The sequence below is a fragment of the Ricinus communis genome, chromosome 2 (assembly GCF_019578655.1).
Source record: "Ricinus communis isolate WT05 ecotype wild-type chromosome 2, ASM1957865v1, whole genome shotgun sequence".
Lineage (NCBI taxonomy): Eukaryota > Viridiplantae > Streptophyta > Magnoliopsida > Malpighiales > Euphorbiaceae > Ricinus > Ricinus communis.
In genome coordinates, this window is record NC_063257.1 from 11,281,606 (window position 1) to 11,293,350 (window position 11,745).

General features: G+C 33.1%; 1 pseudogene; it reads left to right on the plus strand.

Annotated features, from left to right (window-relative positions):
- Positions 1-1,029: 1,029 nt before the first annotated feature.
- LOC125369249 lies at positions 1,030-2,899 on the plus strand (annotated as a pseudogene).
- The last annotated feature ends 8,846 nt before the right edge of the window (positions 2,900-11,745 follow it).

Sequence of the window (11,745 nt, forward strand, 5' to 3'; positions counted from 1 at the left end):
GATTGCCAAGAAAATTATCGCATAATAAATAATTCATGCGATGCAAAATTTCTCTATTAAAGATGGAAAGTATAGGGTATAAGGACCAGGGCAGACTCTATTAAAGGTAGAAAGAGTTGCTATAAATTTAAACTTGAAATAGAAAAGAATGTTGCCTAACCGTTGACATGGAGAGTTAATTGTTATCATATTAAGTTGTGGTATTATATGAAGTAGGCCATAGCTCCTGCAAGTTGCGGTGAAATTTCTTACAACATGTGCTTCAAAGTAGGTTTTCATGGGGATGTTTTTGCATGGACAACGAGACACATGCATATAGGATCCTCCGTTTTGAACGATGGACTACCCAAGAAACTCCTGTTCTGTGTGCATAGTATTCTCAATAGGTAATAGAGAAATAAAATAAACAAGGGAAAAAGAAAGTGATATAGAAAAAGACTTAGTATATAATTGAATTGTATACTAAAGTACGTGGTCAGCTTTAAGAAGTATGTACAATACAGGTATTAAGATATTAAGTTGTAACAACTGAATAATATTTCTAAAGTTTTCTCTTTCACTCTCCTCTACCAACTAAGTGATTGCTAAATACTAATATAAGTATTTCTGAAGTTTTCTCTTTCACTCTTCTCTACCAACTTTACTGTGGTTTCACACAATTTAAAATAATTTTGATCAAGTGTGCTTCCTCGGATACATAGGAACAAAGATTCACTAAAGTTTATTTGTGATGTTGAATTGGTTTCACATTTATGCAAATGGGTCTGGTAAGTATTTTAAGAAGAAATTGGAAGTTTCGGTGAATAAGCATTATATGTATTGTATTCCTTTGCTATATTGAATGGAGAGCTAGCTAGCCACTTCTTGTAGATTTTGGATTCAGCTCTATAAATGAGAGAGAGGCTCCTGTGAAAATTACTACATCGTGGGAGAAAGCAAATGCGATAAAAGAGCTGAGAGTTTGCTAGACACAGCATCCTGTAAAGTGTGCAAGCTTTCCAGTTCTAGTAAATTATAAGCAGCATGTCCATGGACAGTTTTGTGGCCATGCAGAACGCTATCTCTGTAATATCTTGCACTAGGCTAGCTTCTCTTCATGGCACACCAGATTTTGCAGGAATTGGCATTGGCTTTCTCAGAACATTGTTGAGCTCCTGTTCCCTAGTTCTTCTCTTGGCGTTGGCCTTAATTTACTTGACGAAATTCCAAAAGCTAGAAAGCCAAAACGCCAAGCAACTCCCACTACCTCCTAGGCCAAAACCTTGGCCTCTGGTTGGATGCCTGCCAGCAATGCTAACAAATAAGCCAACCGTGCGATGGATAGACAATCTCATGAAAGAAATGAAAACTGAAATTGCTTGTATCCGTCTCGGAAACGTTCATGTGATTCCTGTCACTTCTCCTGAGCTTAGCCGCGAAATCTTGAAAGCACAAGATGCTGCTTTCGCAAGCAGACCGTTGACCATGTCCACCCATCTCTCTACAAGAGGTTACTTGACAACAGCTCTTGTGCCCTTGGGAGAACAATGGAAGAAAATGAAGAGAGTCCTGGTAACACAATTCCTTTCTCCTGAAAAATATTAGTGGTTTTACGGGAAAAGACTTGAAGAAGCTGATCACCTTGTTCCTTATGTGTATAACCAATGCAAGACTGCCGAGGAAGGTGGATTAGTTGATGTGAGAATCACAGGACGACACTATTGTCGAAATGTAATAAGGAAGATGGTGTTTAACAAGAGGTTCTTTGGGGAGGGAATGAAGGAGGGAAGACCTGGTGTCGAGGAGAAAGAGCATGTTGATGCGATTTTCACAGCCCTTGCTTATACCTATGCGTTTTGTATGTCTGATTACATGCCATAATTGAAGCGAGGGTCTAACAGTGGAGGGATGGCACCCAGAAGGAAGTGGATGACTTGCTTGACGTTCTCATAAATTTAGAAGATGCCAATGGCAACTCTTTGCTGTCAACAGAAGAGACTAAAGCTCAAATTACCGTAATCTCTGTCTCTCCCACTCTCTCTTATATGCACACAAGTACAGTCTTTCTCACATAAATCAAATGTTGTACTCTCCAAATATAGGGTTTAAAGAAAATTGACTATCAAAATAAAGTTATAGGAAAGTCTAATGCTAATGACAAACTAAGTAGCACACATTAAAGGCATATGTTTATTAAGATACAAATTTATTTGTCCATTTTTGCAGGAAATAATGCTGGCAGTAGTAGATAATCCATCAAAGGCTATAGAATGGGCACTTGCAGAAATGATAAACCAACCAAAGCTGCTTGAGAAAGCGGTAGAAGAACTGGATAGAGTTGTTGGAAAGGAGAGACTAGTCCAAGAATCAGATTTCCCACAGCTCAATTACATATAGGCATGTGCTAAAGAAGCGTTTCGCCTCCACCCTATTGTTCCCTTCAATATTCCTCATGTCTCTGTAGCAGATACAACTGTTGCTAACTATTTTATTCCAAAAGGCAGCACTGTCTTGCTTAGCCGAGTCGGCCTTGGTAGGAATCCCAGGATTTGGCATGAACCACACGTGTTCAAACCAGAGCGCCATCTCAAGGAGGATCGGTTTCAAGTGATGCTGACGGAGCCTGATTTGAACTTGCTTTCATTTAGTACAGGACGAAGAGGTTGTCCAGGCATCATTTTGGGTACGTCAATGACTCTGATGTTATTTGCTAGGCTTCTTCAAGGGTTTAGATGGAGCGTCCCTCCGAATGAGATAAGCATTGATTTGATGGAGTCTAAGAATAGTTTGGCACTTGCTAAACCGTTGGTTGCAGTGGCAAAGCCACGCTTGCCTGCATACTTGTACCCTGCTTGCGGAAATAATGCTTCCAAATTAAACATTTTAGATTAACAAGTGCTGCACAAAGGAAAAGTCATTAGCATTGTATCACTTCCCTGAAAAAATTAAAAAAAATGTGCAATTCTTTATTAAACTTAATTATGCTTTGGTTCACCTTGTCCAAACAAATCAAATGTTGCAATTTTTAGTAGTCATTTATTATGATATGTTGTATGTAATGTGATTTGATGTAGAAATCTGCACTAACTCTCTCATATGTCCTGAATTTTCTTATATACAATTTTAATGAGTTTGCAAAATATAATTTTTATTTGTAAGAATACTTTTTTTTAAAGCACCAATAAATTTGCAAAGAAAAAATAGTAAAAAACAAATACAATTTCTTTTTGCATTTTTTCTTATGCTCTTTCTTTTTTTACTCATTTTTTAAATTTCAAAAATTGTAACCTCTATTATCAATATAATTATATTTTATAGCCTATATCTTTAGTTAATTAAAAATACATTTAAGATCTTGAAGCTCTAAAATTGCCACTGACATGCTTTAATCACTATTTATCTTAGATGCTTTTTATATCTCATTTATTTATTGAATTAAAATTGTAAATAAATATCTTTTCAAATCAGAATATCAAATTGTGAAGCAATCGTGACATATATTTCAAAAAATAAAAAAGAGAATTAATGAATTAACGAATGTTTGGACCATCATGCTTACTCCTATTTGTCACTCTCAAGATTCATTAATTATATGTTTATTATTTATTTTTCCTTTTCAATAGAATCATCTTTTTATTGATTAATGAATTTAGGAAAGGTTTGATTGAAGTGATCTTCATCCTTCAATTCTAAAGCTTAATTTTTATTTTTACTTTTAAAACTATATTTATTTATAAATTATTATACAACATTATGCCCAAAAAAATATATTATTAGCAATTAAATGCACTTTACTTTTATAAAGTATTACTTAAATTTGAAATCTTAGAGTTTTGAAATTAGTTTTAATATTAATAAGACAAAATTCATTGGTGTTTGCTATTTTTTTTTCTCTATTTTTCTACTTTTGTTCTTACTAAAATTTCAGTCTACTGTTGATTATCTTTATAATCAACGATTATTTTACTTGTTATATAATGTTTTTTTTTTTAATTTCTAGTTATAGTAGCTTTTGAAAAGCCTATCCCATATAACTAAGGGTGAGCATAAAAATTAAAAAAAATTAAACTGATAGGAATCAAACATTAGTGATTTCAATTAATAGAAAGTAAATTATAAATATTTAATAAATAAAATATATAAATTTTAAATTTCAATCTGAAACTTAAGATGTTTCAGTTTGACAATATTTATGTCCCTAAATAAATCTCCTTAAAGCTCACACACGATGATTAAGAAATATACGGTATTAAATTGTCTCAATTATAATAAAAAATAATTTTATATGAATAACCCTTTTATACTATAATACATAAAATTTCTATAAATTCTTTTTCATTTCAGTGAATTTCTTTTTCCTATTCTATTATTCTATCACAATAAATAAAGATAAAATTAAAAGTAATTAATACTCCATTAGTTGTTTAAAATAAGAATTTTTGTAAACAACAATTATTTTATAATGGAAAAAGTAATATAATATAATTTATAGAATAAACGAATGGCTAAGTAGTTTAATTAAATATATTAAAATTTAGTATAATAATAAATAAAAAATATAAAAATAAAAGAGATTTATTTCAAGTTTTTTTTGAATGGAATTTATCATGTTTGTTAGATTTTTATTTCGAGATTTTTAGACAGTCAGTCCTAGAAATCTAGACCTAGGGTTAATCGTCAAATGTTTCAACGTTATTGATTAATTATTTTCCGTGATTAGATAATCTATCAATTCAGCTCGCTCCACCCGAGGCATCAGAGTAAAGCTAGGAAGTCGTCAAAGCTGTGAGTTAAAGTTATATATCTGTTATGCACGTGTCATGCACAAATTTTAAATAGCTATTGTGATTAATTAATTGCAAGTTTAAACTATTCATTTAATTACTATTCATATATATCATGCTCTTTGACTACTATTCATAAATATTATATTTTTTATCACTGAATTTATTATTGTCTGATGACGATGAGACGGTAGTAGAACATACTATTTTGATAAGTGTACTGGTATAAATCCGAGAATGATAAAAAAAGGGTAAAATGGTAAATTTTAAAAGGTAGGTTTAGGACTTGCCCTGGTCGAGCATTGCTCTCTAGGTTTAGTAGAGTGTGTTTGTCAGAGTAAAGGTCTCTGGTCGAGCATTGCTCTCTAGGCGCTGGCTTATTTAGAAAACTAAGTGACCATACTGGAGTTAAGGACCCTGGTCAAGCTTCACTCTCTGGACGCTAGTCTTATTGGAGTTAGAGAGCCGAAAGGCTAAGAGTGTTAGTGATAATTAAGTGTTTGAACTGGATTTAAGGATCCTGGTCAAGCCTCGTTCTGTGGGCGCTAGTTCTGTTAGAATGAGAGAGAGTCGAGATGTTTTATGTTGGGATTAGGGTTCTGCTAAGGTACTCATCGTAGTATGTGAAAATTATTTTATTTAAGTATGACATGACACGTTTATTTTTGTATGACTTAACATTTATTTAAATTAAATAAAAATATATTATTGAAGTGTTTGTAATTGTTTTTGGATATATGATTTTAACTCACTCTCGAGACTGACAGTCTCAATTTTACTGTTTTTCAGATTTGTGATTGTTAGTCTCCCATGGATCTTATCTAGCAGTCCGACTCCTTCATCGTCGGGTGATATAATTGATTTGGTATGTCAGACTTGTAAAATCTTAGATGCTCCGTAGTAGAAACAATAGATTTATCAGTTGTAATTTTATGTAATTTCGAGTCTTGCTTAATTCTACTGGCAGATCGAATTAAATATGTAAAATTTAATGGTTAAGGAATTGTAACATCAGTAATAATAGATGAAATTTATTTAAGTTAGTGAGTGTCAGGCTTACTACGGGATTCGATGGCCTTACGCCTACCCATTCCCTAGTGCCGGTCATGGGCCCACAGGTTGGGTCGTGACAATCAATGACTTCGATAATTAGAAAGTAAATTATAAAAATACTTAATAAATAAAATATATAAAATTTAAATTTCAATGTAAAACTTAAAATATTTCAGTTTAATAATATTTATGTCCCTAAACAAATCTCCTTAAGCTCACACAATGATTAAGAAATATACAGTGTTAAATTGTCTCAATAATAATAAAAAATAATTTTATATGAATACAATATCAATTTACTATAATACATAAAATTTGTATAGATTCTTCTTCACTTTAGTGAATTTTTTTCCTATTCCATTATTACTTTTTCTCACAATGAATAAAGATAAAATAGAAAATAAGTAATTAATACTCCATTAATTGTTTAAAATACCACTTAATTTAAAATAAGAATTTTTTTTAAACAATACTTATTTCATGAACTATAATTTATAGAGGAGACGAATAGCTAAGTAGTTTAATTAAATTTATTAAAATTTAGTTTAATAATAAATAAAAAGAAAATATAAAAATAAAAGAGATTTGTTATATGAAGTTTTTTTAAATGGAATTTATCATTTTTGTTATTCATAGAAATAGACCAGTATATCTTGACACATAATTATATCACAATAAAAAAAATTAAGAAATATAAAAATAAAAAAGATAAAAGAACTTTCTACTTAAAAATTTTCCTAGGTTATGTATGCTTTTTTTTAATAAATTTAATGCAATAATATAAAACAAAGCATTGAATTGATAATACATTAAGAAACTATAAAAAAGACTTCATCAAAGAGAAAATGACGCTAATAAAATTGTAAAGATAAAATTGAGAGAACTAAAAAATAATTATGTCAGTTAAATTTATTTATAATAATAATAATAATAATAATAATACTGATAATACTAAAATAATTTATCAAATTTGAGTACTAATAATAATAAAAGAATTAAGGTCTATAATAATAAAAATAAAATGTTTAAAATATTTTTTATTAAAAATAGTTAAATTAACACTAACTAGTTAAATGAATGAATAAAAATTTACATGGATTATATAAATTTGAATACTTATATAAACTTTAAATGGATTATTTAAGATCCATCATCTTCATATTCAACCCACACCCATCCATATCATCCATTTGCCACCTCTAGGTATATATGGCTGATAATTAAAGAGACAGCCGACGTCAAGAACTCGATGATTAAAATTAAGGAGATTAAATAAATATGAAAAAATAATTTATTTATTAATTCTTTTTGAATGGGAAAACATTCCAAAGAGAGCTGGAAATCACGTTGCACAGCGTATTGAATGCAAGCAGGACCGCCAACAATACAGGTTCTGTTTGAAGAATAGGATAGGCCCAGCTTAGCAAGGTGGTGAGCTACAGAATTGGGGTGGGCATCCAGCAATTCTTTCACTTCAGCGATAATAGATCCAATTCAGCCAGTATCGGAATATCCGAGTGTATCAGCCTAACGACCTCAGACGAGTCAGATGCAACAATCGCTGATAAGCAATTAACATGAGCAGCTAAAATAATGCCTTCCTTTACAGCCATTGCTTCAACAATATCAACTGGAAGGAGCTGACTTATATGATGAGAACCAGCTGCTAAAAATTTCCCTGGACTGTCACGAACCATAAGACCAAGACCAGAGAGACCTTGAGTTGGTTTTGCAAGAGCAGCATCGGTATTGATTTTGAAAGATCCATCCAGAGGGGCCTAAATATGACAATTTGCTCCATACCTGTGGATAAACTCATGACCTGATCTTACTGGAGCGGGAAATATCTGTAATAAAAATATAATTTTAATATAAAATATATAACATAAATAGAGCAGATATCATCCGATCCGATCTCGTTTTAAAGGAAAATCTAGGAGGCGAGGATGGGAAGGCCAAACACCACCCACTCCTCCCCCCCCTGCAGGATCCTGCTAATTGGTGTACCTCTGTCATTCCTAGCCCGCAATTCAGCAAGGTAGTCTATAGCCCACTCCACTGCACTTTCTTCTGTCATGATAGTGTTAGAGTCCAGTCCGTTACTTGGTATACCACCTAATCCACTGATTAATCTTCACCATTTAATTAATAAGAATATTAACAATATTAATAATAATATCACTTTATCATATCATCAATTATCAACCAATAATTATATGTAATTAAATAAATAAATATAGAGCTCATAGTTAGGAACTCAGGTATTTAATTATATATAAATATTGGTTGATAATTGATGTCACGATAATGTGATATTATTGTTATAATTATAATTATTATTGTTAATACTCCTATTAATTAAATGAGTTGAAGACTAACAGTGGATAAGGTGGATTAGCTATTAAGATAATTGACTAAGTTAATTATAAAAATTAATGATTGCCAAGAATGAGATATTAGATTTTAGATACTAGAGGTTAGATAAGCATTGTTAGCAAAAAAAGGTTAAAATCATTCCTAGATTATATTTATACGTATTGGAATGCTTAAATAACCGTTTAAAGTTAGCAGATTGTGTAAAATTATAGTTCTATTAAGAATTCGATTAAGAGTCCTGCATATATTAGGGAATGGATAAATTTATGACATCGTATTTTCTTTACTCTATTATTTATATATTTATGATTTCATGAAATGTTTTTCTTAAAAATCATTTATCTAAAGGTGATCTATAATTTAATTATTCTTTATAGAATTAGAAATGAAGAATGGTACTTTTAGTTTTTCTTAATATATAAATATATTTTTTTTTTAGCTGGATAAATAGATATATATTATTTATGTGATCTAACATATTACATTTTAAATATCAAAATATACTGTCTTTTGGACTGTAAGACTCAAGGGGTATCCTGACAATATCCACAAGATCAACACAAGACAATCAACAAAAGAACACTACCCAATTGTATATAATTAATTCACCAAATCAAATAACTACGCGCAAAACCAACTGTAGACAGCAGGCATATAAACATGATAATGCAGAAAATAAATCACCAAAAACGTGATTTATTATGATAAAATTGAGGGCAAAATGAACCCAATTCAGTTCACAACAACTCACAACCCACCAACAAGTTCATACACAAGAGAATTAACAAGAAGAGAAGAAAAGTGAAGAAATCACCAAAAACGTAGGGTTCTGTCTGGATGCAATATCTGACAAACCAGAGATCAAACGAACGATCCAACCATTGAATTTGAAGCCCTATATGTCCTCAACAAGCTGATCAAAATTTCAGCACGATCCGACGGTTGAAACTCCGGCATTATCCATTTTAGTGAAGGCTGTTTCAGAAAATTCGAAAAACAGCAGCACCTCCTCTAACCCTTTAGCTTCCCTCTTGTGATTTTTGTGTGTTTTTCACCCTAGCCTTGCTGTCCCCTACTTTCTCTCTTAGGCTACAGCACACACCTCTTCAAGCTTCTCAAAGAAGCTGGCCCATAACCCATAAAAGGGATAAACATACCACCATAATATTTTTGGACTAAACCAAAAAAAAATATAACAAGCATAAATTAAATGAAATAACTTATGCAACAAAGAGCTGGACCCATAACAATCTCCCCCTCCAGCTCGACACGGGGAAGATGATCACCTCCATGATCACTTAAACTTCAATCCTGCAAGCTTACTACAAACAGCAAGTTTGCTTACATGAACTCCCTTAGTCAACATATCCGCACCATTCTTGTCGGTGTGGACTTTCTTCAGCTTCAAATGCTTCTCCTCAATCACATCTTGCAACCAATGATATCTAACATCAATATGCTTAGTGCGAGCATGGTACATTGCATTCTTGCTCAAATCCATAGCACTCTGACTATCACAGAATACTACATACTCACCTTGCTTCAACCCCAACTCTCGAAGGAACCTCTTAAGCCACAACATCTCTTTCCTTGCTTCCACAGCTGCTATATACTCTGCCTCAGTAGTTGACAATGCTACATATTTTTGTAGCTTGGATTGCCATGAAATGTCTCCCCCTGAAAATATAAACGCATAACCTGAGGTAGACTTTCTATTATCAAGATCCCCTGCCATGTCTGCATCTGTATAGCCTTCAAGAATATGCTTGTCACCTCCATAACATAAACTCAGTTTGGAAGTGCCTCGCAAGTATCTGAAGATCCACTTCACAGCTTTCCAGTGAGCCTTACCCGGATTGGATAAGTATCTACTCACTAATCCAACAGCATGTGTAATATCTGGTCTAGTACACACCATAGCATACATCAAAGAACCAACAACAGAGGAGTAAGGAATAGATGACATAAATTCTTTCTCTTTCTCTGTTGTAGGACAAGCTTTCTTACTAAGTTTGAAATGAGTACCAAGTGGTGTACTAACCGATTTTGCATTCTTCATATTAAACCTTTCAAGCACCCGTTCAATATACTTCTCTTATGATAACCACAACTTCTTAACCTTCCTGTCACGAGCAATCTCCATGCCTAAGATTTGCTTTGCAGGACCCAAATCTTTCATATCAAATGACTTGGACAAGTCTGCCTTCAAACAGGAAATCATCCCTGCATCTTGTCCAACTATCATCATATCATCTACATATAGAAGAAGGATGATGAAGTTACCTCCAGAAAATTTCTTGAAATACACACAAGGATCAGCAGAAGTCCGTTTATAATCATTACTTGTCATAAACGAATCAAATTTCCGGTACCATTGCCTTGATGCCTGTTTTAGCCCATAAAGACTCTTCTTCAATTTGCAAACAAGCTTTTCATTCCCATTTTTTTTGAATCCTTTAGGCTGCTCCATGTAGATCTCTTCATGCAAGTCACCATGTAAGAAAGCTGTTTTTACATCAAGCAGCTCCAACTCCAAATCAAGACTTGCTGCTAAACCCAAAATGGCTCTGATAGAAGTCATTTTGACAACAAGAGAGAAGATCTCATCAAAATCAATGCCTTTTTTCTGATTGCACCCTTTTACCACAAGCCTAGCTTTCCGCTTTACAATCTTCTCACCATCTTTCTTGTTCTTGAAAACCCATATATTTTTCAAGATCTTCTTGCCTTTGGGAGGCTTCACTAGCTCATAAGTCTCATTCTTCTGTAAGGAATCCATCTCGTCCTTTATAGCATCGAGCCACACATTTTTCTTGTCAAGAGATAACACTTCTTGATAGTTCTTTGGCTCTCCTTCATCAGTGATAAGAATGGACTCTGAACTTGGATACTTTGTTGAAGGTTTGCGTTCTCTTGTCGACCTTCAGACATGTGTATCCTCAACTTGATGGGTAGGCTGCTCCCCCTGCTCATGAACCTCTTCACCATGATTATCTGCTTCATGATGTTCATCTTCATGCATTTCGTCCTCTTTTGATGAAGACTCATCAAGATCGCTAGCTTCATCATTTTCTGGTACATTAGCATCAGGTTGTACCTCACCAACATCACCATCAGGTGTCACCTCAACAATGTCATATGTTGGCTGAACAACAGAAGAAGTAGAAGAAGAAACATGAGTAGTATCAAAAGACAGCTCTGAAGTAGAAGTGTACTTCGTACTCAGAAGATGTGCACCCATCTCGTGCTCAAAGAATACTACATCTCTGCTTCTTACTATCTTCTTCTTCTCAGGGCCGTATAGTCTAAAACCATACTCTTCATCACCATAACTAACAAATATGCAAGGATTAGTCTTGGAATCCAATTTTGATCTTTGCTCTTTCGGCACATGCATGTATGCCTTACATCCAAAGACTCTCAAATGTAAATAAGAAGGGTCACACCCTTTCCATAACCTATATGGAATGTCAAGATCAAGAGGAATCAAAGGAGATCGGTTAAGTAAGTACACTACATAATGTACTACTTCACCCCAAAATATCTTAGGAAG